Here is a 25,662-nt window from a genome sequence, read left to right on the forward strand (position 1 = left end):
ATCTAAGGTTTCTGTAGAGCAGGGGCCAGTAAACTCCAACATAAGCAGGAAATCTGAGTTGCCAACTTGTTTTTATAAACAATTTTATTGGAACATAGTTCTGCTCATTTATTTACATACATCCATGGCTATTTCTATACCACAACAACAGATTTGAGTAGTTGCAACAGAGATCTTCTGGCCAACAAAGCCTAAAACACTGACTGCTGCACTCTTGACAGAAAGAATTTGCTGACTCCTGCTGTAGAGAGTAGACTGGGGTAGATTGGTATGGACATGAACTCAAGATGAGGAGGCACTCTTCTGATTGTGACAGGACTCTTTCTGGAGTCTGGGTTTACAGACCCCAGGTATGGATGGGACTTCAGTTATGGCTGGATCTATGGGCATAAAGGATGGCACCAGGACTCTCATTCTCTACTCTTTGTAGTTGTTTTTCTTGAACTGGCTTCATTCTCAGGAATGCTGTTTTTACATGATAGAAAAGATGGCCAATAGCATATTTGGGCTTATATGGCCCTTATTTTTTTTTTTTAATTTTAAATTTTATATTAACATAGAATGTATTATTAGCCCCAGGGGTACAGGTCTATGAATCACCAGGTTTACACACTTCACAGCACTCACCATAGCACACACCTTCCCCAATGTCCATAACCCAACCATCCTCTCCCTACCCCCCACCCCCTGGCAACCCTCAGTTTGTTTTGTGAGATTAAGAGTCTCTTATGGTTTGTCTCCCTTCCAAGCCCATCTTGTTTCATTTTTTCCTTCCCTACCCACCAAGCCCACCACTTTGCTTCTCAGCTTCCTCATATCAGGGAGATCATATGATAATTGTCTTTCTAGGATTGACTTATTTCGCTAAGCATAATACCCTCTAGTTCCATCCATGTCATGGCAAATGGCAAGATTTCATTTCTTTTGATGGTTGCATAGTATTCCATTGTATATATATGTCATATCTTCTTTATCCATTCATCTGTTGATGGACATCTAGGTTCTTTCCATAGTTTGGCTATTGTGGACATTGCTGCTATAAACATTTGGGTGCATGTGCCCCTTCGGATCACTACATTTGTTATCTTTAGGGTAAATACCCAGTAATGCGTTTGCAGGTCATAGGATAGCTCTGTTTTCAACTTTTTTGAGGAACCTCCATGCTGTTTTCCAGAGTGGCTGCACCAGCTTACATTCCCACCAACAGTGTAGTAGGGTTCCCCTTTCTCCGCATCCTCGCCAGCATCTGTTTCCTGGCTGATTAATTTTAGCCATTCTGACTGGTGTGAGGGGGTATCTCATTGTGGTTTTGACTTGTATTTCCCCGATGCCAAGTGATATGGAATACTTTTTCATGTGTCTGCTGGCCATCTGGATGTCTTCTTTGCAGAAATGTCTGTTCATATCTTCTGCCCATTTCTTGATTGGATTATTTGTTGTTTGCATGTTCAGTTTGAGAAGTTCTTTATAGATTTTGGATACTAGCCCTTTATCTGATATGTCGTCTGCCAAATATTTTCTCCCATTCTGTCAGTTGTCTTTTTGGTTTTGCTGACTGTTTCCTTTGCTGTGCAGAAGCTTTTGATCTTGATGAAGTCCCAGTAGTTCGTTTTTGCCCTTGCTTCTCTTGCCTTTGGCAATGTTCCTAGGAAGAAGTTGCTGTGGCTGAGGTTGAAGAGGTTGCTGCCTGTGTTCTCTTCAAGGATTTTGATGGATTCCTGTCTCCCATTGAGGTCTTTCATCCATTTGGAGTCTATTTTAGTGTGTGGTGTAAGGAAACGGTCCTGTTTCACTTTTCTGCATGTGGCTGTCCAATTTTCCCAACACCATTTGTTGAAGAGACTGTCTTTTTTCCATTGGACATTCTTTCCTGCTTTGTCAAAGATCAGTTGACCATAGAGTTGAGGGTCTATTTCTGGGCTCTCTATCTGTTTCACTGATCTATGTGTCTGTTTTTGTGTATGGCCTTTAGTTTTTACTGAAGTACTTGCTACAGAAAAGGGACCCTCTTACTCCCAGCATCTATAGTAACTCCTTCCCTATTCCATAGGACTCTGATTGAACTGGGTGCCCAACCTGTGCCTGTTTTGTGTTCAGGAGGGTAGGGGGCTTTTTACTGAGCATTTTGTATTGCAGTCCCCTCCTCTACTGAATGGGAAAAGAAGGGCCATGTGTTCGTAGTTCTACCAGTTGGGAGAAGAGGAGTTCCCTAGGAGAAAGTAAGAATGCAGAAGTTTGGAGACAGCTCAGAATCTAAGAATTCTTTGGGAGGCTTGTGTTTCTTACTATTTTACCTCTCAGTGTGATTTCTTCCAGCTGCTAAATTTTTCACCTCTTCAACCTGACTTGGATCTTACAGTTCCTGTGTTCTATGACTACTTTTCTCTGTGCTGCCCAGAATTTTTATTCTTTCATTTCCTCCAAGGTCAATTATAGAAGGCTGTTGTGTGATGCAGACTTTACTTGCAGCACACAGTATTTGAAGGGAAAAATAACTGCACAGTGCAATAGAGGCAACTTAAAACTTAACATCCATCCTCACTCCCAAGAAGACTTAACCATTATTCATCATAGTGAATTTCTTTTCTAACCATGTACCTCCCTAACATCCCAGCTCAATACAGTGTTCTTGGTCTATTCTTCCCCCTTAAGGCTTTCCCTCTCATTAACCACCATACTCCAATATCCCAGAGTTTGTAATACTTTGCTTAGAATGGTTTTACTTTATCTACCCTGTCTTAAGATAAGATCCAGAGCAATTTATGTCCCCCAAATTTAAGGCGCTCTGAGAAACAAAATGCATCACTGCAAGGTCATCAACCTTAGAATACTAACAAAGGACTTGAAGATGTATTGGCACAGTGGTTGTAGTAGAAGGGAGAGGGGAGTGGGCTGGGGAGGGTTTTGCTTTCACATGCATATCATTCTTGACATGTGGAAATTACAGCCTGCATAAATGGTGTCTTTTATAAAGAAAACTTGACTCCATTAAGAGTAAAATGTGTAAGGCTCCTAGGGCCAAAATCAAGGGTCCTGTGCCTTCATTGTGTAATAAGAACATGTTTCAGCAAGTCACTGGTTCAAGGAGGTGAGAGAGAAGTAGGGAAGACCTGAATCCAATGTGCAGTCTAAAGACAATTCCAGAATTTCAGGAGGAGCACATTCTAGATCAGCAAAAGCCCAGGTGTCCTACAGAATGAGAAAAACGTTGGATGTTGTAAGCTACTGTTAAAAGGATACATTATTGCAGTAGAAGCTGAATGATACGTTGAGGGAGAGAGTCAAACCCCTCTCTGTCCACAGCTCTTGCTTTGCTATACTGACCACCCTCTCTCTACCATCTAACCACTTAAGGGCACTTACTTTTGTCTTAGCATATTAATGCCCCTTGTCTCTTCCTCCTACTTGTCTGTCATTCCATAGAGACAGAAAATTAATTTCTCCCATGTCCTCTAGTTCCTAGCACAAATCTTTGTAACTCGTTACTGATCAGTGAAGATTTTAGATAAATGGTAAATTTGAACCTTATGTTGAGGATAGCTACAGATTAAAATTATGCCTTAATTGCCTCCTGGTAAATAAATGTCACTGGTCCCAGGTGAGACCAGATGAGATTTAGATATAAACTGGCACAAATTCATCTCTGTAATATTGACTGAGCTTAGGACTGACTGCAAAAGTAGTGAGGCGAACCACAATAATTTGCTTTACCACTAGTATCTCACCATTATTTCATGTTGGCACACAGTGAAAGGCATTTGTGGATTGATGTGAAAGATTTGTGACTAAAGTAAGTGACTGCATCAAATGGAAATAATTTGCAGATAAGATTCTCTGCCTCCCCAAGAAAAACCATTCTAGCTGCCAAGAAAATTGGTGAATGTTCCTGTTTCTGCTATTTACCTCTTTTCCTTTGTTGGTTTTCATCAAATAGAAGTCCTTAAGATGGCCAAAGTGTGATGTATTGATATGTCATATACCACTATGCCTGTGGTATTATATGCCACTTCTGGTGGCATATAATAATTTTAACAAAAATGTGTAGCAAATTATGAAAAAAATAGAAAGAAAACACAAAAGAATACTGTGATACTTTGTTTATTTTCAGAATAATATACAAATAAAGTATTCACCAGATCAAGGTGAAAATATAGGGCAAAGATAGGTTGGGGAGGTGGAGTGGCTAAAAAAAAAAAAAAAAAAAAAAAAAAATCAACTTACCCAGAGCATTGCATGATTCTTTGTCTTGATCCTGAAATAACTTTGGCTGTTTTTCTTTCTTTCTTCTTTTTTGTCAAATGGTAGTAAAAATAGGGAATGCTATTTCAGACAAAAAGACTCAAAATAGGGCTGTGATCATCTCATTATGTGATAACAGGGAGAACAAATGTGGAGCTCTCCAGTATGTTCAAACCATCTCTGCTCTGGCAAAACCAAAGGACCTGGCAGGACCTTAGAAAAGAGAGAATGGAATATTTTCAGAATCTGGTGAAGACCTATGAGGGAATTGTTTCTCACTTATGCCTAGTTGTCGACTTCTTACACAACGTTCAGAGTGACCTGTCTTTGTAGAACAGGATGAAGTCTAAAAAATGTCACTGTGACCCTTTATGTGACATAGAGCCGTATGCTCCTCAGTCTTAAAGGATAGAGTTAGGTCCAAGCTATATGAGTTTCTGAGACAGAAATTGCAGGCATCTCAAGGAAGTCTTCTAGAATTGTTAGAACATTCCAGCACTCCTTGTGGTACCACAAGTGGTTCATTCACTAGTGTTCATTCACTAGAGTCTAGCTTCTGACCTTCAGCTTTGCAGAACCAAACGTTCACAAATATTGGGGAGTCTTAAGGACATTAATCACAGAGATACTGAGCCATTCAAATTTTATTGCAAATGTATGAATATACATCGTGAACTGGAGCTGTCAGGGAGATTAAATATTCATGCTCGTGTAACCAGAACATCTTAAAATCTCTGATCCATTTAATCATTCATTCAGCAAATAATCACTGAATGCCCAATGCATGCCAGATGTGTAAGGGACCATGCTAGAAGCTTCGATGTTTGGTAAAGAAAAGCAAGTGATCTATGTCATTGGGAAGCGGATATCCTAGGAGGTTGGGCAAGTCAGTAAGTGAGGTAATTTCATATAGAGGGAAACAGTAAAAGTAATATAAAACAGGATAAGGAGAGTGACTAGGAGTGGGGTATAGGGGTATTACCTGTGATTGCTAGTGCTCAGGTCCTTGGTTCCATTTGTCCTTAAGGACCTGCTCTAACCCTTCTAATAACCAGATTATGAGCAGGGCCTGTAAATTCCTGTTAGCTTAAGTTTTTGCCCTTTGGGTTTCTGTGGTTTCTAGTCAGAATAGTGAGTAATGTACTTTATTACTAAAAAAAGTAAAGCTGGGACTCCTGAGTATGGCATTTGAGGCTCCTCTTAATCTTATCCTAAATGGCCAATGTCCCTAATTCCTCTCTGCCCCATAGTACCACCTGCTTCACTTGCATTAGGCCTTGACAAAGCTTATTCTCTCCTGCCACCCTTTCCTTACACAAGAGAACAGAGGAAGTGGTTGGGAAATGTACACTGGGACCTTTTATTGCTGCCCATTATCTATAATTTCCTTCCTGTCAGGAGCCCCTTGGCCAGTGTCCACCTGTCAAAGTATAAATTGTACCTCAAGGTCCCATTCATATCTTCTTTCCTTCAGGAACATTTCAACCTCTTCAGGTAAAATTAATCTCCCCTTTCTTATTGCACCTTGAGCCTCTCTTAAAGCATTTAAAATAAAATTTGCCTTGCAATATTATTACTTGCATTACAGATCTAATTACACCCACTAGCAGACGAATCCCTGAAGAATGGAGTCTATGCATTTTATTTGTTAACTTTTTATTCTCTTCGGTGCTCGGCAACACAAATTGAATTAGTTTGTCCAATACAGGAGCTTCCTAGAAGGTATAAAGTATTGTACAGAGTTAAGGGTAATAAAAAGAGGAGCAACCATATATTTTGTGTGCTTACTCTGTCAAGTGTGGGGCTCACTGCTTGAGATATAACATGTAATCCTTGTTTTGGCTAATTTAAGATTAGCTTCTCTAATAGGCAAAGACTGAAATCTTGGTGGCCTAATCTGGTAATTTATTTCTTACATATTTATGAGTCCAGTATGGGAATTTGATAGACCTCCTCCTAAAAATGAGAGACTGGGTGTCTTTTGTTTTCTGGTCTGGGAGCTGGTATAGTTTAAAGCCATTTGCTAGATCCTGTACATCAGGAGGCTTATGTGTATGAGGGTGGAGGACTATAAGGAGGTTCTTGTGGACCAGAACTTGATCACATGATCCTATCTAGGTGTAGAGAAGTCTGGGACACATGGTCCCTGGCTGAGCAGTGCTTACAGTATAGCTGCCTATTCTGTGTGGGAAGCATGAGCCTTGGTGGACAGGTAACAATTTATGTTCAATCATAACTCTGAGTTAGGTACATTTTTATCTTCTTTTTATAGATAAGGAACTCAGAGAGATGAAGTGATCTTAAGGTACCCTTCCCTGCCCCCACCCCCCAGAAGGTGCAGAACTAGGATCTGAACCCAGGTCTTTCTTTCAAAAACCATCTTGGCACTGACACCTAAGGAAGCATCATTTCGCTTAGTTGCCCTTTCTGCTGTGCTTCCCAAATGGCAAGAAATGGTTCTCCTGTCAGCCTTCGCTATTGAGCTTGCTCATTCATCCTTCTCTCTCCAAACCTCTCATTCTTTCCAGATATCTCTGTTGTCTCTCAACATGTCAGGACCCATTATCCCTTTTTGTGGCCAAACCTGTATCTTTTCTCTTTAATTCCTCTGGGTCTGTTGCCTCTAAGCCTATGTGCATATTCCTGTGACTTATGCCTGGAGGACCATAAGGTCCACCTGCTTGGATCTGCCTCTCAGAATAAATAGAGACATTGGAATGGGAGGATTTGATGCAAGGGAGTGTACCTCATCTTGGGACAGGATTTGGGGGTAGATACAGAGGAAGAGTTTGGGAAAAAGAGCCTGTTAATCTCTCTTAGAATGTAAGGTAGCTCAATCAGTATTGAAGAGTAAACATGGAGGAAAACAATGGACACATTCAGCCCATAGTTTGTATTTGGTATTCTAAAGGAGTGCTAGAACTAGGAGTCATTCTTGGCTATTAACTTTAGTATAATAAACTGTCAGTGGATTTATAATTTTTTAGGGGGGGTATACCCTCTGTCTCCCCATGTTCTTCCCTGTGAAGATTCAAAAAGTTTTTTAGTCCTATCCTGGCTGACAGATCATTTGGGGGGTGAAGCATTAGTATAAAAATGACAACAGGTAGATAATTTTCACCAGATGTCAGGCCATGACTGAGTGTGGTTGGTGGTTAGAAAAAGGAGTGGTCTTTCAGGATTATTAAAGCAGTCAGGAAATGCTTCTTGGAAGATGGGGAGTTTGCCTTGAAGCTGGAGAGGTGGGATAGGATCTCAACAAATGGAAAAGGAATTGCAGGCCATTTCTGGCCAAGGGAAAAGTCTGAACAGAGTCATTGAGGATGAGTGAATAGAGCCGCAGCCAGGGTCCACGGATGGTGAAGGGAAACCACCCACCTGTGGTAGAGCCTGTGGTTGGGGGAAGCAGTAGCAGGGTGGGAGGACAGGAAAAAGAAGGGAAGAGGGGTCAGAAGACATCGTATCTTTGGAAGGCAAAGGGAGAAATTCCAACAACTATGTAGAATGGCCCACTTACTATTTACCAGTGAGGAGGGCTTGTTCGTCCCTGATAGGTGAGCAGTCAGCGCCACAGGCCAGTTACGAAGCTTGATTTGTGCAGGGCTTGGTCCTTGACAGGCTATAACTCTCAAGAAGAGTTATTCAATCTGTGCCCCAATAACCCTTGTCCTTCTGTCCTTCTTTACCGGAACCATCTCCTTGCAGATAATGTATCTCTCCAATTCTCACTCTTCAGGACTTTCATGCTCATGAGGCTAGGAATGCCTGTGGTACTTTTCTGTGCTTTCCCAGATACTTTACGCAATGTTAAGGACAGATTCTCAATAAGTGCCTACGTTTGAACATAGGTCCCACCACTTGGGTGAGTACAGAGCTTAATTAAATTTGACTCAGCATAATGAGGTAAATTTGCCAGGTCTGGCCTTTTAGCATCTTAAGGTAACTTTTTGCTGCTTCCATCATGGCACCAATGTGGCCAAGGCTGGGAGTGCACCCACTCCAATGTCCCTTCGGGTTCCTTTGTTGTTTTTGACCACATTGGCTTTTGGGATGTTTTCTCCTGACCCAAGTTTTCTTTCTCAGCAAACAGACTCTGAGGCAGGGACTGCAAACAAGAGGGTCACTGAGGAGAGCTTTGGAACCATACCTGTAAGAGGGTTAGGGAGGCAGGATTGGGCAGAAGACGACTGAAAACCCCCTCTGTTGTTCTAGGGAGCTCTGGAGCAAGAATAGCTCTTCTGAGTGGACCACAGGAGGCCAAGGGCCCAGGCTTTGTGCCCCCAACACCGACCAGTCATTAGATGTAGCCACTTCTAGAAGGGTGTGGAACTTTGGGCAAGGCTACTCTGGTCAAGGGCAATTCCTGGGCAGGATTGCAGGAGGGCAATGAGAATTTTGATCCTGAAAGGGGGTTGGGGTTTTGACAGGACAGCACAGCACCCCCTACAATAAGCAGGAGCCAGTACTTGCATTTTCTCAGCAGCGGCAAGGAGACCCTCAGGTTGCTGTACCCCCTTTGCCTGTTTCTTCAGAAAGCCTGGGAGTGTCAGGGAATTTACATACCCTAGGGGAAGCCCTTAACCAATGACTAATAGGAACACCCCAGCTTTCTTCCCCTACAGTGACATTTCTGAAGTCTGACCCATGTTACTTCCAGAATGCCCTTCATGTGAAGGATATTTGCCCTGATGTCTCACTTACCCACTCAGGTGGTTACTAATTTTTCCCTGGAAATGCTTCATAATAAATCACTTTCCCTGAATTGTCAACTCTGCGAAGTGTCCTGAGGAAATCAGTCAGACAATTGGCTTTGTCATGCATGGGTATGTTACTTAACTTCTCTGAGCCTCAGTTTCCTAATCTGCAAAATGAGGTTAACAACAGCAGATTTATGAGGTTCTTATGGAAGCTGTGAGCAACCACCTTGCCCAAAAAAGTACTGAATAAAGAAATTAGTGAAAGAATAACATCTGGTGTTAGAGAGAATGGGATCCCTCAGATTCTGACTAAAAAGTATGAGCTTTGAATTCTCTATAATGGGACCTGAAACTTCCTGTATCTACACACACAACCTGTTTCAGCTTGAGTCATCAGAACTGGCCATAAATAGATTGCTGGTAAGGATTTTTAAGGCACTACCCTCTTTTATTTATATTTATATTTATATTTATATTTATATTTATATTTATATTTATAATTTATTTATTTATTTATTTTTCAAGTGTGAGAAGAGGTAATCTCTAAAGGAAACGTTCTGAGTGTTCTTTTGAGTTTGTGTATATTGAGTGTTCTGATTAGCTTCTCCTTAGAGAGCACCTCATGAACTAATTAAATTAATTTGAGATGAAATTTTGGCTCCTTTACCCATGCCACTCAAGTAGAAGTGCCTGATATTTAAGAATGTAAATTTCCCTGCTCTTTAACTGTTTTGCACTGGTAATCTTGGTGATCCAGGGAAGAAGGGTTCTCTTCTTCCCTGAGGTCACCTCCACCCTGGATCCAGCTCACATGACCCCTCATGGCTGATAGGGTCCATTGCTCTGCTGCCAAGGTGAGGTATGGTAACAAGGAAAACACGTGTTTTCTTGAGGATTCATGGCTTTGCCAGACCATCCTTGGCTACAGTTCTCCGTCTCAGCTATCTAGATGAAGTCTGCCACATGGACTTGAACTTGCCAAAGTACCTCTACTTGCTTGATTGTGGCTGTCTGAAAAATTGTGTTAAAAAAGATTCTGAGCTCCTTTTTGGCCTCAGTGAAAAAGAGTACAGAGATTGTCTATAATATCCATCATGAATATTGGACAGGAGTTTATGGCATATGTTGACCAGCCAGGACTAGAGTTCCATGTTTTTAACAGAGAGTTCATGTCTTCTATCAGTAAAAACTCCCTGCTGCTTTTCTATATTACCTGTATTATATATTGGATTTTATTGTGATTTGGAATGTGTTTATATATAATCACATATGTAATTATATGTAAGAATATGTAAAATTTTATATGAAATTTATGTAACTTAAAGATATTAATATATTCATTATACTATATATTATATATATCATGTTATTTTATATAAATATGTACATATAATTACATATATAAATTCATTCCAAATTATACAACTTGTATATGAATCCCAATAGAAGAATAATATAAGTAATATTGTCCATCCCCTTTAACCTACTTCCAAATCCTTATCCTTAAGATGAATTCAGTTATACCTGAGATGAACTCTACTTATAAACCACATTAACTTTCACAGCTTATTCACATTCCCTGTGATTCCATTTCCTCCATACTTTAAGTGAGTTAATGAAAGGATCTGCCTCAGGTTGCTGTGAGAGTTCTCAGAGGTCTAAATCTGTGTAAAGCCTGGTACATATCTCAATTGAGATGCTTGACCTACTCTAATATTAAAATTGTGTTATTGTTTACCATACACTCACTGTTTGGCATCAGCCAGCATTCTGTGGAGGCTGCTCTTTGATCTCCGAAGTTGTCCACGTAGCTCCCTTTTCAATCAGAAGGAGAAAATAATTTTAGTTTTATGTCAGCACTGCTGATTTCATGCTGCCATTTCCAGGGCATGGAAACCCCAGGGCAGGGACTTCTCTCTCAAGAAGGCTGAAACCAAGGAAGATCATATATAACAGAATCTAAGTATTTTGGTGTCAGGCCTGGAAGATGACATTAAAAGCTTCAATTTTTTTCTCTCTTTACCATAATATTGACTGAATTTAGTCATAAAAATTTTTTTTAAATTTTAGCTCATCTAGTTTTCCCATTTTTAGATACTGAGATCATTGTCAGTATGCCTGGTCTTTGCAAAGCAATGTGGGATTCTGGAGACAGCCCTGGTTTTGGTGCCAGAGTTGGATTTGAATCCTGGCTCTCTCCTGTGTCCGTGGACCTGGCAGTTACTCGACCTCACCAAACTTCCTATTTCCTCAGCAGTAGAATGGAATACTAGCTTGTCATTGGCAATCCTGGGTCTCTTTGAATTGGTGCTTAGGAGCCTACTGTTCAGTAAGGCTTTTGCTTTGCAGTGAAAGTCCCTGCGGTCCCGCAAATTTCTCAAGGGCCTTCCGAACCTTCACTGAAGAAATTAGATTCTATCTAGCTCGTTTCATGTCTGATGTGTTGTACTTTAAGGTTTCGATCATTGGTAAGTCTGTGTAGACAGATCTGGTAATTTTGTTCAGATTTGGATCATTTTCTAGCTTGGGATGGATCTCCACAATCTCTTTCAGGTGGCTGCTGGATAATGGAATTCTTTCTCCTGTGGAGGGATAGTTAGGCATCAGTTAGCCACCCCGAAGAGCTCACAAATGGCCATTCAGCACATAAGCCCGTTGGAATATAGAGTAAAAAACGTAACTGCACTGGACTTAAATAATTTTCAGGATACATGTGTTTAATTCTAGCTCTGTCACCTAATAGCTTTGAGATCTTAGCTTCTTGAAGCCTTTCCTCTTCTGTAAAATGTCTTCTTCGTGTTGAGCAGATGAAGTGCTATCTGGCCCACAGTTCCTGTTGAGTTTAGTCCTCTTTCATTGTTGTTAATCTTATTTGAACTGAACATTTTTAAAGTTTTTTGTTTTTTTTTTTTTAATTTGACAGACAGAGATCACAAGTAGGCAGAGGCAGGCAGAGAGAGAGGAGGAAGCAGGCTCCCTGCTGTGCAGAGAACCCATTGCGGGTCATGAGCCCTGGGATCATGACCTGAGCTGAAGGCAGAGGCTTTACCCCACTGAGCCACCCAGGCGCCCCTGAACTGAACATTTTTTAAAAAAGATTTTATTCCTTTATCTGAGAGAGAGAGAGAGAGAGAGAGCACCAAGAGGGAGAGAAAGAGGGAGAAATGGACTCCCTGCCGAGCAGAGAGCCCGATCCCAGGACCCTGAGACCACGAAATGAGCCGAAGACAGATGCTCAACCAACTGAGCCATCCAGGCACCCCTGAACCAAACATTTAAACATTTTTGTAGAAAATATATAAGGAAAATTTCAGCCTTGAATTGCAGGAATACAGCTTCCTGCCTGTGTTACTCTGGAACTAGAGTTTCTCCAGGTCTCATTGTTTCATGGTTGCTTATATCATCTGAAGGAAGTGTCCCAGGGAAGTCAAGCTGGGGGTGGGAGGAATGAAAAGAATAGGGGTCAGAACTTCAAGGTGCAGAAGTTAAAGATGACCCAACCAGGTAGTAAATATCACTGGTGGCCTCTCAGCTCCTGGGTTTCTTCTTCACCAGCCCCAAGACTGAGTGCTTTGCTCTCAACCCATCAGTGGGGATGATTCTGTGTGGGGCCCCCAAGAAAGGCAATTTCATGCCCCCCCTACCCCCACTCCTCATGCAAGCTCCAGACTCATTCAAGTTTTCTGGAAATGATTTTATTCCATAGTATAAGTTTTTAAGTTCACATATGGTAAGATTCACTGTTTCTGGTGCATAGTTATGTGAATTGGGACAAGTATGTAGTCATGTAACCATCACTAGAATCAAGGTCAGAACACCACCCCCAAAGTTCTCCCACACTATTCTTATGCAGTTTCCTTAGTATTTTATACTCCTGATGAGAGGGGGAAAAGTGTCAGGTGGAGAAGTAGCAAATATGCTTTTATAACTTCTCTCTTTATTCACATAGAGCCTTCTGAGAAAAGAGTCTCCAGTAAGTTGTTAATGGGTCACAGAGGACTGTAGTGTGAGTATATGATCTGTTAGATTCTCCAAGAACTTTCGTGGGGACTAGAAGGGAAGTAGGGGCTCCAAGGCAAGGAGTTCCTGGGGGCCAGGGAGCCCAAATGGATCAAAGAAACTAGTGGGGTTGAGATTAAGGGATCCAAAGGAACCTAGGAAAAACTCGGAATTTTTCTTTGTATGTGCTGTTGTCACACACCAGCCTGCTACCAAAAAATCCTGTACTGTAATAGAATGAGATGAAAAGCAACCTGGCTAAGGGCAGAAGATATAGGAGTTAATGAGGAAGAGGAAATAAGAGGGGAGGGAGGAGTACTAGAAGGCTGAACTGGAGAGCAAAGAGCAAGGTTGTTCTCTGAAAGGGCTCCCATCAGGATCCTGCCAGCCTAGGATGAGAGAGAATATGTAGCCCTCTCCTCTTCTGGCTGGCCTACTGAGGCAAGCCTGGCCTGGGTCTCTGCTCCCACTCACCCTTCAGCAGGTGATATCCCCCACCATTCTCTTGGTGAGAATATCCATTTAAGTTCTCAATCGAATCAGGAGTGTGTGTTCAATTAATCATTCCCCTATTACCTAGGACGGCAGAGATTTTGCTGAAATAAAAAATTATTTGTGGAAAATGTACCAGCTTCAGCCATCAAATTTTTTGACAGAAATATTAAAAATGTAGGCAAAAATTTTCCATTAGGACACTGGCTGTCCATATTTCTTGATGAGATCTTATTATTGAACCTGAGGTAAATGCTTGTACTTTAGTAGCTGGCAGCAATTCCCTGCCTTTGTGTTTCAAATTTCAGTAAAAAATCTCAAATGTCAAAATGTATGTCACTCTGTAAATAAAATTTTACACCAGAGAATGGGAGAAATGTTGCTGTTGAGTCATTTGATGTCATGCCTGACAGGAATACTGATGACTTCAATGAGCAGGCTGATGAAGGCTGAGGGGGTATTGGGAATATTTTGGTAGGCATGAGATTGGCGATTTGTGTCTAGAAGTGTTGAATTTTTCTCATGTGCTTTTGTACCACCTGCAACAAAATCACAGTCTGAATCAGAGTTTCTGTGTACAAATCCTGTTCATCCTGGTTACAGTATCCTATCGACTAGGAATATGGACCAGATCTTATAACCTGGAAGCCTTAAGATGGTTTTATTTTAAAGTTGGTCAGTGTGTGTGTGTGTGTGTGTGTGTGTGTGTGTGTGTGTGTGATACTCCATGACAGTTAAAACTTTAAGCACAAAACAGTTACTTATTACATAAATATATTATATTGATAAATTGAGTATGCATGGGGATAACTATAACAAGTACTTTTATTTTTGTAAGTGTTCTGCTCTGTTTGTAGATAATGTGGCTAGGTGGAAAGAGACCTGACTGTGGACCCGGTTTCAAATCCAACCCTTTTTTGCTTTTAGTATTTGTGTAACCTTAGGGAAAACCTTAAAAAAAGGTTTTGTCTGTTTTCTCTCTTATAAAATATGAATAAGAGTACTTCATAAGAGAATCCAAGAAAACATATGGAAATATACTAATTGTTTTTTTCTAAAATAGAGCTACTGCTCAGTAAATTTCATGGTCCTTTTTTTAATCACTTGGTATTTCAGGGAATAAACTGTTACACATGAGTAAATATTAAGTAGATGACTCTTCCTGTAAGATATTATAAAGTAGATAATGCCAGGAAAGGTAAAACCAACTGATGGTCATTTGACTATAATCAAACACTTTAGGGTGTTCTTTTTCCAGGCGCAGGGTAGGATTTTATTTTGCCATATCATTCTAAGTTAGATGAAATCATGTCACTTTATTTGGCCAATTCAATTTGAAAAGTCATATAAAGGAAGATTGAAGAACCAATGTGTAATTTGATATTTTCTCTAATTTGACTTGTTTCGGTGCTTGTGGTAGCAAATACCTAGAGTAACAGCAATGAAAAGAGTCCACTATTGGCCAGCACTGGACATACATCATGGGTGAGGAATAAAATTATGGTGTAAAGTCACATTTTGGGTTTGTTACGACAGCATAGTCTATCTATGACTGATATCAGTCATATTAGTCTATCCTGACTGATAAACCAACAAAGCATTTGGTAAGGTTCATGGACTTGATTCAATAACAAGAAACTTATAAAATAGTGTTAGAAGAGTAATTGTGCTAGATTCCACCTCACAAATAATTTAGAAAGTTTGAGGAACTGTTAACTATTTACTACAGATTAGTTAAACACTATAGCTATTTGGAAAATGTTTCCATTTCACCATGACCATGACCATGTCCAAGTTGGGACTTGGAGAAGATCTGGCTCTTCATATTTTCTCAGATTTATTCATGGGTATAGATTTACATGGTCCAATAGAGTAGCCACTTGTCTCCGATGACTTTTAAACTTACATAAAACTAAGCATTCAGTTTCTTAGTCATCCAAGTCACATTACAAGAGCTCAGTAGTCTCATGTAGCTAGCACATGTATAGAACATTTCTATCATTGCAGAAAGTTCTGGTAGGCATCACTGATACAGATGCCTGAAATTCTGTCAATCATATATAAAGTTCTATGTAATTAAAGTATCCCTTCATATGAGATTGTTACCCCTTAAGCCCTCCTCCACAGAAATTTACCACTGTCTCTGCATCTGATCTTTCAGCTGAACATTTGAAAATGTTCAAATGGAAGATTTCCCTAGGCTTTCCAGAAGAAATGTACTTAATACATCCAAGGCTGCAAAGTATATAAGTGTATAATAGTATAATAGTAATAGTATAATAATTATTATGAGTAGTGTTTGAGCCAAGGAATTGATATTTATTGTCTTTTTACCAAGCAGAGCTCCCGGGGAAGTAAAAGGCAATTTGAGCTGTAGTGAATTAAAGGTGAGAGTGGATGATTTTTACGTAACAAATGAAGACAAGCGTTGCGCTCTTTTCATATCAAAGATTTTAAGGCCTGTGGATTGAATAATCTTTTCCTAAGACAAAAATGAATAGCAGTAACTCTTCTTAGTTACCATTAAACTTCAGGATTAAATATGGGTGTATTAGTTAGGATATCCTAAGTGATGCTGCAATAACACACAACCTAAAGGTCTCAGAGCCTGGGACAAAACCCCATTTCAAATTTATGTAGATCCTTGGGTGTCCTGATTACTATCTTGAAGAGTTACTGTTCATTTGCAATAGTCTAGACTGCCTTCCATTTCAACATGAAGTCTCTTCCCTGATCTTACAGTAAGAAAAGAATAAAAGAATACTAGAACATACCACATTCAAGTTCTTTGAACCCACTGGCATTAGTCATATGGCCCTTCTCCCATGCAGGGTGGGAGTCATGGAAATATAATCCTTCCATGCACCCAGAAAGAGTGGATAACTACATATGAGTGAATATTAGAAGCCTCTACCACCGTGCAGGGAGTGCATTTTTTTTTTTTAAGATTTTATTTATTTATTTGACAGAGAGAGATCACAAGTAGGCAGAGAGGCAGGCAGAGCGAGAGAGAAGAGGAAGCAGGCTCCCTGCTGAGCAGAGAGCCCGACACGGGACTCGATCCCAGGATCCTGAGATCATGACCCAAGCTGCAGGCAGCAGCCCAACCCACTGAGCCACCCAGGCGCCCCAGGGAGTGCATTTTTTTTTTTTTAAGATTTTATTTATTTATTTGACAGAGAGAAATCACAAGTAGACTGAGAGGCAGGCAGAGAGAGAGAGAGGGAAGCAGGCCCCCTGCTGAGCAGAGAGCCCGATGCGGGACTTGATCCCAGGACCCTGAGATCATGACCTGAGCCGAAGGCAGCGGCTTAATCCACTGAGCCACCCAGGCGCCCCAAGGGAGTGCATTTGTTAAAAGAGATTTTATTTATGTATTCAACAGAGAGAAAGATATCACAAGTAGGCAGAGAGGCAGCAGAAGAGAGAGGGGAAAACAGACTCCCTGCTGAGCAGGGAGCCCAATTTGGGGCTCAATCCGAGGACTCTGAGACCATGACCTGAGCTGAAGGCAGAGGCTTAACCCTTTGAGCCACCCAGGTGCCCCCAGGAAGTGCATTTTTAAACAGAATCATTAAATGTGTAGGTTTTCAAAGAGCCAATGGCTGATGTTTTGTAGACTAATGTTGGAATGCTGGTAATGGGATCAGATTCTCATAATTCCAGAATATTTTGCCAGCTTATAATAAAGTAAGGGTTGAATTGTATGCTTTTATGAACCTCAGTTTTTACCTCTATATCAAGCTTCCATCAACTGTCATGTTCTTTGGGGTAATTAGAAAAAAAGTGTTCTAGCCTTTGACTTCATTCAAGTTACTTTTCTTTTTTTTCCTTGTCATGTAAAATGTGATGGCAAGATTAGATTATTCTTTGTCCCTTTCCAAGCACTGTTACAGTTTTTGGAGGTTTTTATGGCCAATATTAGCAGTCCTGAGTGGTCTCTGAATATACAGAGGACTCTAGATGTGGGTGTGGACTTCAGCCCTCTGTTTTCTGTACCACTCATAAGCATAAACCCTTTGTACCTCTCTTCCATTCCATTTTTATTCTAAGGAATTTAGAATTAATGGTCTTGATAAGAGAGAGCACCTTTTTTTTTCCTTAAGTCAGATCTATTGAGGTATAATTTGCATACAATAAAATTTTCACCTTTGAAGTATACATTTCTACACATCTTGACAAATACATGCAGATGTATAATTCTCACAAGTAAGTTGTAGAATACTGCCTCAAATTCTTTTACCCCACCGTAATCAATCTCCTCCCATTGTATTTTTCTGACATCAGTGGTGTGATTTCTGTTCCTACAGTTCCATTTTTTCCAGAATGTCATAAAAGTGGAACCACAGAGGATATAGCCTTTTGGGTCTGGCTCTCTCATTTGGCAAATTATCCTTGAGATTCGTCCATATTACGCCATGTATGAGTAGTTTTTTATTGTTGACTACTACTCCGCTGTACCACAATCTGTGTATTTAGTCACCATTGATAGACATTTTAGTTCCTTCCAGTTTGGGGCATCAAAGGTTTTTAAGGGGAGCATTGAGATATTTTATTGTTTGGAGAATGGCTGGTTTAAGGAGAGACCTGGTAGGAAAAGGACAGTAAATAGGGTAGTGGCGCTGGATTTGAGGAAATCAGTATCATTAGTCTTCATGTTGAGTATGTGATGATTTTTATACAAGGGTATTAGAGGCTTATGTGACAAATGGGAGAAAGGGACAGGGATAAAGTTCTGGGTGGAGACCTGATGATCTCAGCTTACAACTCTGATTCAAGTTGTTCTGAAAGCTATTGTGAATTCCTTAAGCCTCCAGAAATCTCCTCCAGGTATATCTGTCTATAGAAGTTGTTCTAGATATGTGGTCTTCCAACCTTCAGTATCCATATCATTTGGAAAATTGTTAGAGATTCATGTTCTCAAGTCCCACCCCAGACCTCCCAAGTCAGAAACCTTGAGGATGGGCCCAGCAATCTGCGTTCTAGCAAACCTTTCAGAGGATTCGGATGCTGAGTACGATGGGAGAACTACAGGTGTGCAATGTAAGTACAGGAAGTCTCCAAGAAGCTCATTCAAGAGCCACTTCAAATATAGTACACTAAATAAATAAAATAAGTAAGTAAGTAAGTAAGTAAATAAATAAATAAATAAATAAAAATCTAGTGTACACCCATGTATCTGCATTCAAATTCTTCTGCCTGCCAGTTCATACACCACTACTGTCTAATCAGGAACCATAGGGGTAAGGCGGCTCTGGGTTCTCAGCTTCTCTTCTGAAATTCAGAGGAGGCTTCAAGAGACTAGCAATGGTTGCAAGTTGATAATGAATAATCTGGCACAATATGGGAAAGGTTATACAGGGGACAGGATTTTTGAGTAATGAATATCGGGGAATAACAGTCAGAGTTCTGCACATGCTTCTCACTTTAAAACCATGTAATCCTCCCACTTGTTTCTCCCTTCTGCTTAGTTAGGCACACCTCATTGGATTGTTATCTAAAGGCTTACTGGATTCATCTGTAGTTGATTTAGTGGCTACTTGTAGAAATGTGCTATTTCCAATTTCTGAGGCAATTATGTCAAGTTATATTCCCAAACATAGATGAGGTGGTTATTTCCAATAAACTAAGGGGGTTCCTTTCTGGAATGTGGCAAATTTAGTAACAATGTATTTTTTTTTTCTGTTTGATATTTTAAGCCAAGGAGAAGGGTAAATAATGTTTAAGGAACTTATAAACCGAGTGTGTAACCATTTTGCACAATTCATGGTTTTATTTAATGAGCTTCAGTACCACAGGATGAGAGTTGTTCCCAAAGGGCCTCAATCAACTAGACTATTGAACAGAAATGCAGAATGTAAATTGGGTTTTAACTAAAATCATACTGCTATTACTTTTTATGGAACCCATAATTTCTGGTAGAGAGCAGGCATATAGAAAACTGTCATTATGGAAATGCCTTCCGGGATTTGACCAACTGCATTTGGAGCACGAATAAATACTTTTGAGGCTTGATTTGTATGCTACTTCTGGCCATGTAAGACTAAACGTATGCCACATAGTTCTTAATACTGCAGCTTTCATGGCTTTGTGGTTTCCATATACTACCTTTTAGATACATTATGCTCCTATTTATTTATTTATAATTTTAGAGCCAAAGTGGAGATAGGTCTTCTTTTATTTACATTCTCAGGGTAGATTTTTTTCTTTGAGAATGATGGTGAGATACTTGTTTCGAAAACCTCGAGAAAAAGAAGACAAACCATATGATATATATTTTTTTCCTGGTAACTGAATATAAACAATTACTTGAGAATGAATTTCTTTCTTCCTTTGTGCTTTCCTAGGTTGCTGTGAGCTTCAGAATTCACAGTGAGATTGGTGACTGGATCAATATGTACACAACAGATTTCTAATGTTGCTTGCATGCCGACAATTCAAAAATTCCAAAGCTCTCGATACGTATTTCTCTCTGCTTACCGGACATCTTTATCTGAAGGTCTCTGACTCAGGATTTGGTAGACCAAATTAAATAGATGGCTTCCTATGATACAGACATTAGTTCTACTTTCACAGCAATAATAAATATTTCTGAGGACAGCATTCCTTAGTGGTCCTTCTCTTACAAGAATTGGAGCGTAGTTTATACATAACAATGTTAATTGACTGAAAAATAGGGGTGGTGATAGCAAGTAGTTTATAAGCATGGAAGGGAGGAACTAATGAGGATATTCAGAATCTGCAGCTTTACAATTTCTCCTTATTGCCACAATCCACCGTGAGTCAACAGCATCTTGGCCATCCCAGTGCCTAACTGGAAAAACAGAACGCAGCATGGTAACTTGGAAAGAAGACGTGTTTTATTTTAGCAGCTTTATGTTCACATCCTAACTCTGCCAATTAGAATTTATTTAACAACTAACTCAGCTATGAGATGAAGATCGTGACCTCCACCTTGAGAGAGCCTTGATGTTGCTAAAATAGAAATATAAAGTATAAATAATGCCTAGTATTAGTAGATGCTAACTAAATGATGGGTACGTTTATGCTACTTCAAATTTGTGTGGCCTCTTGTGGTTAATAAGGGATGCTCCCAACCATTTCAAAGGTTAGAGAGGACTTTGTTTTCTAATTTGTAAATGAGGAAACAGACCCAGAGGCCCTCAACTAGTTAGTGGGGACCTAGGACTAGGAACTGGATTTTTTTTTTTCTGGCACCAAATCCTTTCCTCATTATCCCAGTTTAAACTGTCCTTTGCAAAAAGTATCCTAATTCTACTCCAAAGGCAGAATCAATTCCCGTTTTCTCCTCCTCTGCTTCTAAAGCTCCTTCCAAGCACTCTGTATATAGTGTTTTTCTAATACTGCACTGCATTGTGATTCTATATGGGTCTGTATTCCTGAAAGAATTTAAGCTCTTTAAAGCAGGGCCATGTCTGATTTATCCGGGTGAGCATGGGTATCTGGCACATAGTAGGCACTCAGTACAAATTTGTTGAATTGGTGAGGAGAGTCAGAATGCAGCAGCAGAATAAAAAGGTTCCCTTAATTAAAGAAAAAGGGAACTAAGAGCACTGTTTGGCATATTACTCCAAAGCCAGCATGCTAGCTAACAAGACAGGAAGCATCCATCTGCAAGTAATGTGCGCAACTCACCCCACTGAGAATGTTAATTATGTTTTTAAAGGGAGACTGGGAGCCCTGGTTGCTTTTGGCACAAAGCAGTGGGGAGAGGGATGGCCCAGGGAAGGAATACTAAATAGTTTCTGCAGTCTGTGTTGCCAGATTTCTGTAGAGCTCTGGGAAGGGAGAGGATTCAGGATGTTTATTTGTCTGAGACAGAGATTTCATTACTTTGTTCTGATGATGACTCCATAGGTACACTCCTTGCCCAAGTATCTTTTTATTTTATTTTATTTTCATTTTTTTTTCAATTTAAATTCAATTAGCCAACATACAGTACATCATTAGTTTCAGATATAGAGTTCAGTAATTCAACACTTGCATATAACACCCAAGTGCTCATCACATCACATGCCCAGATTTTTATTTAGAACCTCTCCTTATGTCTAGTTCAAATTCTTTCCTCATCCAAAGTCCTCCATATCCCATGGAACTTGCTCTGTCCATGGCCCCTCTCCATGCCTGTGAACTCAAATGGATCCAACATAGTTTCAAGGTCAATTTTGGGATGCACTGTCAACATCTTGATGTGCATAGTCTTTGACTCAGTAATTCCACTTTTAGGAATCTCTCTTTTAGAAATTCTCCCACAAGAATATAAAAAATAGAATGTGTGAATAGGCTTATGTGTAATAATAGAAATCAGAAATATCTGCAATGCTCATCAGTAAAAGATTGTTTAAATAAATCTTGCCATAGCATTTTATGTAACTGTTCAAATGAATAAGGTAGATCTCCATGCAAGGATACAGTGGTATTTTGTTGAAAAGAAAATTATAGAAAAATGTGTATTGTAAGATCTCTTTATATGTAGGGAAAAATCAAGAAGCATATGCAACGCTCATTTACTCAAAAAATACTTATCAAGTGTATAATATGTGCCAAATAGTGAACGGAAAATAAATTTGCCTTGTAGAACTTACATTGTCATCCAGGGAAATGAATAATAAACATAATAAATAGAACTACCTTGTATGGTGAAAGATAATAAGCCCTAAGGAAAAATAAAGACTGGATAGAAATACCTTTTGAGACTTTAGTGTGGTAGGTCCTGGGCTTTCATTTTCTATTTTATTTACTTCCATATTGCTTATATGAGTATGTGTTATTTTTATTTATTTAGGGGAAATTAAAAGTTGTCCCTCCCACCCCGTTTCCTCTATCTTCAACTTCTTTTATTCATAACTTTATTGGCTTCCACTTTTAAACACATCAGTTTCCCATGTGAATTTTTAAAAATTTTTTTTGAGGTTTAGTTTCTCTTCAATCTTAAAAAATAAAAATAAGTATAAGGGACGATATGTTGATTTAAGTCACTTCTGGTTACAGACCCATTTTTCTCTTTCCATTCCCTTAACAAAATTTTTCAGAGTCCTGGACAATCAGAGCCTGATTTTTTGCCTTCCATTCAGTCCTTTCCCTAAATCTATGTGGCCTTTTGGCTTTCATGCTACTGAAACTTCTCTCTGACTACACCAGTAAACTCTGAGGTCGCACCATATCTTCTCACTTCTTTAGGTAGTCATGCTCCAAGGAATCCCCTGGAGTCTCATCTCTTCCTTAGGTTTCTTTAGGGTTCTGTCTTAGGGCCACTACTTTAGCCCTCTTCCACTCCCCATATTCTCTCTGGGTTACCTCATAAACCTTCATACTTCATTTACCAGGGAATGATTTTGCGGGGGGAGAATAGAAACTTTGTTTTCAAACTTTTTCAAAGTTTTGCTGCCATGTATATGGAGAATCTGGAAAGATACATTCTCAGGGCAGGGCATATGCTCAGAAAAGACCCGAGAAGGCCTTAAATTTTCATCCTTTGCTGGTTTTTGGGCTCGGAGTACATGAAGACTAAGGTGGAATGTGAGTAGTCTGTTTAAAACATTGAAAGAGTGCCTCAACACAAAGCCAAAATACAAAGACCTGAGTATATGCTTTTACTTTTTTTTTCTTTACTAGTTTTTCCTTATTTATTTTCCTGTTTTTTTTTCTTTGTGTACATCAAAATATTCAGAATATTCACTTTTCAATGGAAAATTATGAAGCATGCAAAGAAACAAGAAAGTTTGATATTTAAAAAAAAAAAAAAAAGAAAGAAAAAGGAAAAGAAATTAACAGGAACTGTCTTTGGGGAAGCCCAGGCTTCCTATAGCAAGATTATAGATTAACCGTCACAGATATTCTCACAGAGGTAAAGGACACAGTGGACAAAGAAATAAAACAAGGATAACAATTTCTCAATAAATAGAGAGTATCTATGAAGGGCTAGAAATATTTTTTTAAGTAGAAATTTTGAAGCTATAAAGTACAATAACTGAAGTGTAGAATTAGCTAGAGGGGTTCAATTTAGAATTTGAACAGACAAAAATGAATCCATGAACTTGAAAGTACGTCAAATTAAATTATCCTGTGTCAGGAGCAAGAAGAAAAATAATGACAAAAATGGAACTTAAGGGACTGTAGGACTGGGGCACCTGAGTGGCTCAGTCAGTTGAGCATTTGCCTTTGGCTCAGGTCATGTGCCCAGGGTCCTGGGATAAGCCACTCATCAGGCTCCCTGGTAAGGGGAGGCAGCTTCTCCCTCTCCCTCTCCTTCTGCCCCTCCCCCTGCTTGCATATTCTTTCCCTCTTTCTCTCTGTCAAATAAACAAATAAAATCTTAAAAAAGAAAAGAAAGAAAGAAACTGTAAGACACTGTAAAACTTAACAGCAAACACATGGTAGAATCCCAGAAGGAGAAGAAAGAAAAAAAAAAGAGTATTAGAGAAATAACGGTCTGAAACTTAATAAATCTGATTTTAAAATGCGAACTTACACATATGAGAAGCTCAATGAATTCTGGTAGGATAAGTTAAGAAATCCCCACTGAGACACATTATAGTAGCAGTTCCTTAGCAGAAATCATGGAAGACAGAAAGCAGTTGGGGTGACATATTTAAATTGCTGGAAGGTAAGAACTGCCAACCAAGAATTACATATATGGCAAAAACATCTTTTAAGAATGAGGGAAAAATGGGGCACCCGGGTGCTCAGTGGGTTAAGCCTCTGCCTTTGGGTCAGTTCATGATCTCAGGGTCCTGGGATCGAGCCCTGCATCAGGCTCTCTGCTCAGAAGGGAGCCTGCTTCCCCCTCTCTCTCTGCCTCTGCTCTGCCTACTTATGATCTCTCTCTCTCTCTGTCAAATAAATAAATAAAATCCTTAAAAAAAAAGAATGAGGGAAAAATTAAGGTATTTGCAGATAGTGAAAGATGGAGTTTATTGATAGTAGATCTGCCCTACAATAAATGCTAAAGGAAAGCCTTTAGGCTAAAGTAAATGAACACTAGGAGTAAATTTAAGCCATATGAAGAAATAAAAAATATTGGTAAAAGTAACTACATAGATCAATAAAAAAATATTTTTAGCTTGCATTTCTTATCTCCACCCCATATTCTTGAAAAGAAATGCTTAAAACAAAAATTACAAATTTATATTTGTGTGCTTCTAATGTATAAATAATATGTGACAACAATATAAAGGGGGAGGGACAAAGTTAAACTGGAGCAGAATTTTTGTATGTTATTGAACCTAACTTGGTGTTAAGTCAGAAAAGTTGTAAAAATTTAAGATGTCAATTGCAAGTCCTAGGGTAGCTACTAAGAAAACATCTTAAAAAATGCAAAAAAGAAAATGAGAGTTTCAAAATGGTACACAAAAACCAAACACACACAAAAAAGGGGGTAATGGAGTGATTAAGAAACAAGTATATTAATGACATAGCAAACAAAAAGCAAAATTGTAAAAGTTGTTCCATAATTGCTTTAAATGTAAATGGATTAAACTCTTCAACTAAAAGGTAGAGATTGGCAGAACAGATTAAGAAACATGATTCACCTATATGTTGTCTACAACAGAATCACTTTAAATCCAAAGGAAAGGGAAAAAAAATAAAAGGATGGAAAAATATATTCTATGCAAAGAGTCTATATGGTTAAATATTATTCAGCTATGTATAGGAATGAGGCACTGGCATACAGTGGGTGACTCTTGAACACATTATCCTAAGTAAAAGAAGCCAGACACAGAAGGCTATGTATGTATGATTTCTTTTGCATGAAATCTAGAGTAGTCAAATCCATAGATGGAAAAGTGACTTGTGAGTGTAATGGGCTGTGGGTAAGGAATAATGGGGAATGGCTCCTTATGTGGTGCAGGATTTCCATTTGGGGTGATGAGACATTCTGGAAGCACATAGTGATGATGGTTGTGCATTATGAATATACTAATGTCATTGAATTGCACACCATGAAATAATTATACTGATAAAGTTTTATGTGTATTTTGCCACAATAAAAAGGAAAAAAAGCATAAAACAAATGGAGACTAACTCCAAGATATTGGAAATACAGAAAAGGATTTTATTTTATTTTTTTTTAAGATTTTATTTATTTATTTGACAGACAGATCACAAGAGAGGCAGGCAGAAAGAAAGGAGGAAGCAGGCTCCCTGCTGAGCAGAGAGCCTGATGTGGGACTTGATCTCAGGACCCTAGGATCATGACTGGAGCTGAAGGCAG

The 25,662-nt window shown here is 39.3% G+C and overlaps 1 long non-coding RNA gene across 1 annotated transcript in view; it reads right to left on the reverse strand.

The window, feature by feature from the left end:
• Positions 1–2,900: 2,900 nt before the first annotated feature.
• Positions 2,901–25,662, reverse strand: part of LOC309840780 — a 31,655-nt gene continuing 8,893 nt past the window's right edge. The window contains exons 2-4 of the long non-coding RNA XR_014298783.1: positions 10,686–10,751; positions 4,222–4,452; positions 2,901–3,189 (exon numbers count right to left, since the gene is read on the reverse strand). This is a non-coding gene — a long non-coding RNA (uncharacterized lncRNA). The remainder of the gene's footprint in view (positions 3,190–4,221; positions 4,453–10,685; positions 10,752–25,662) is intronic.

The sequence above is a fragment of the Mustela nivalis genome, assembly GCF_964662115.1.
Source record: "Mustela nivalis genome assembly, chromosome: 1".
In the NCBI taxonomy this organism is placed as follows: Eukaryota; Metazoa; Chordata; class Mammalia; order Carnivora; family Mustelidae; genus Mustela; species Mustela nivalis.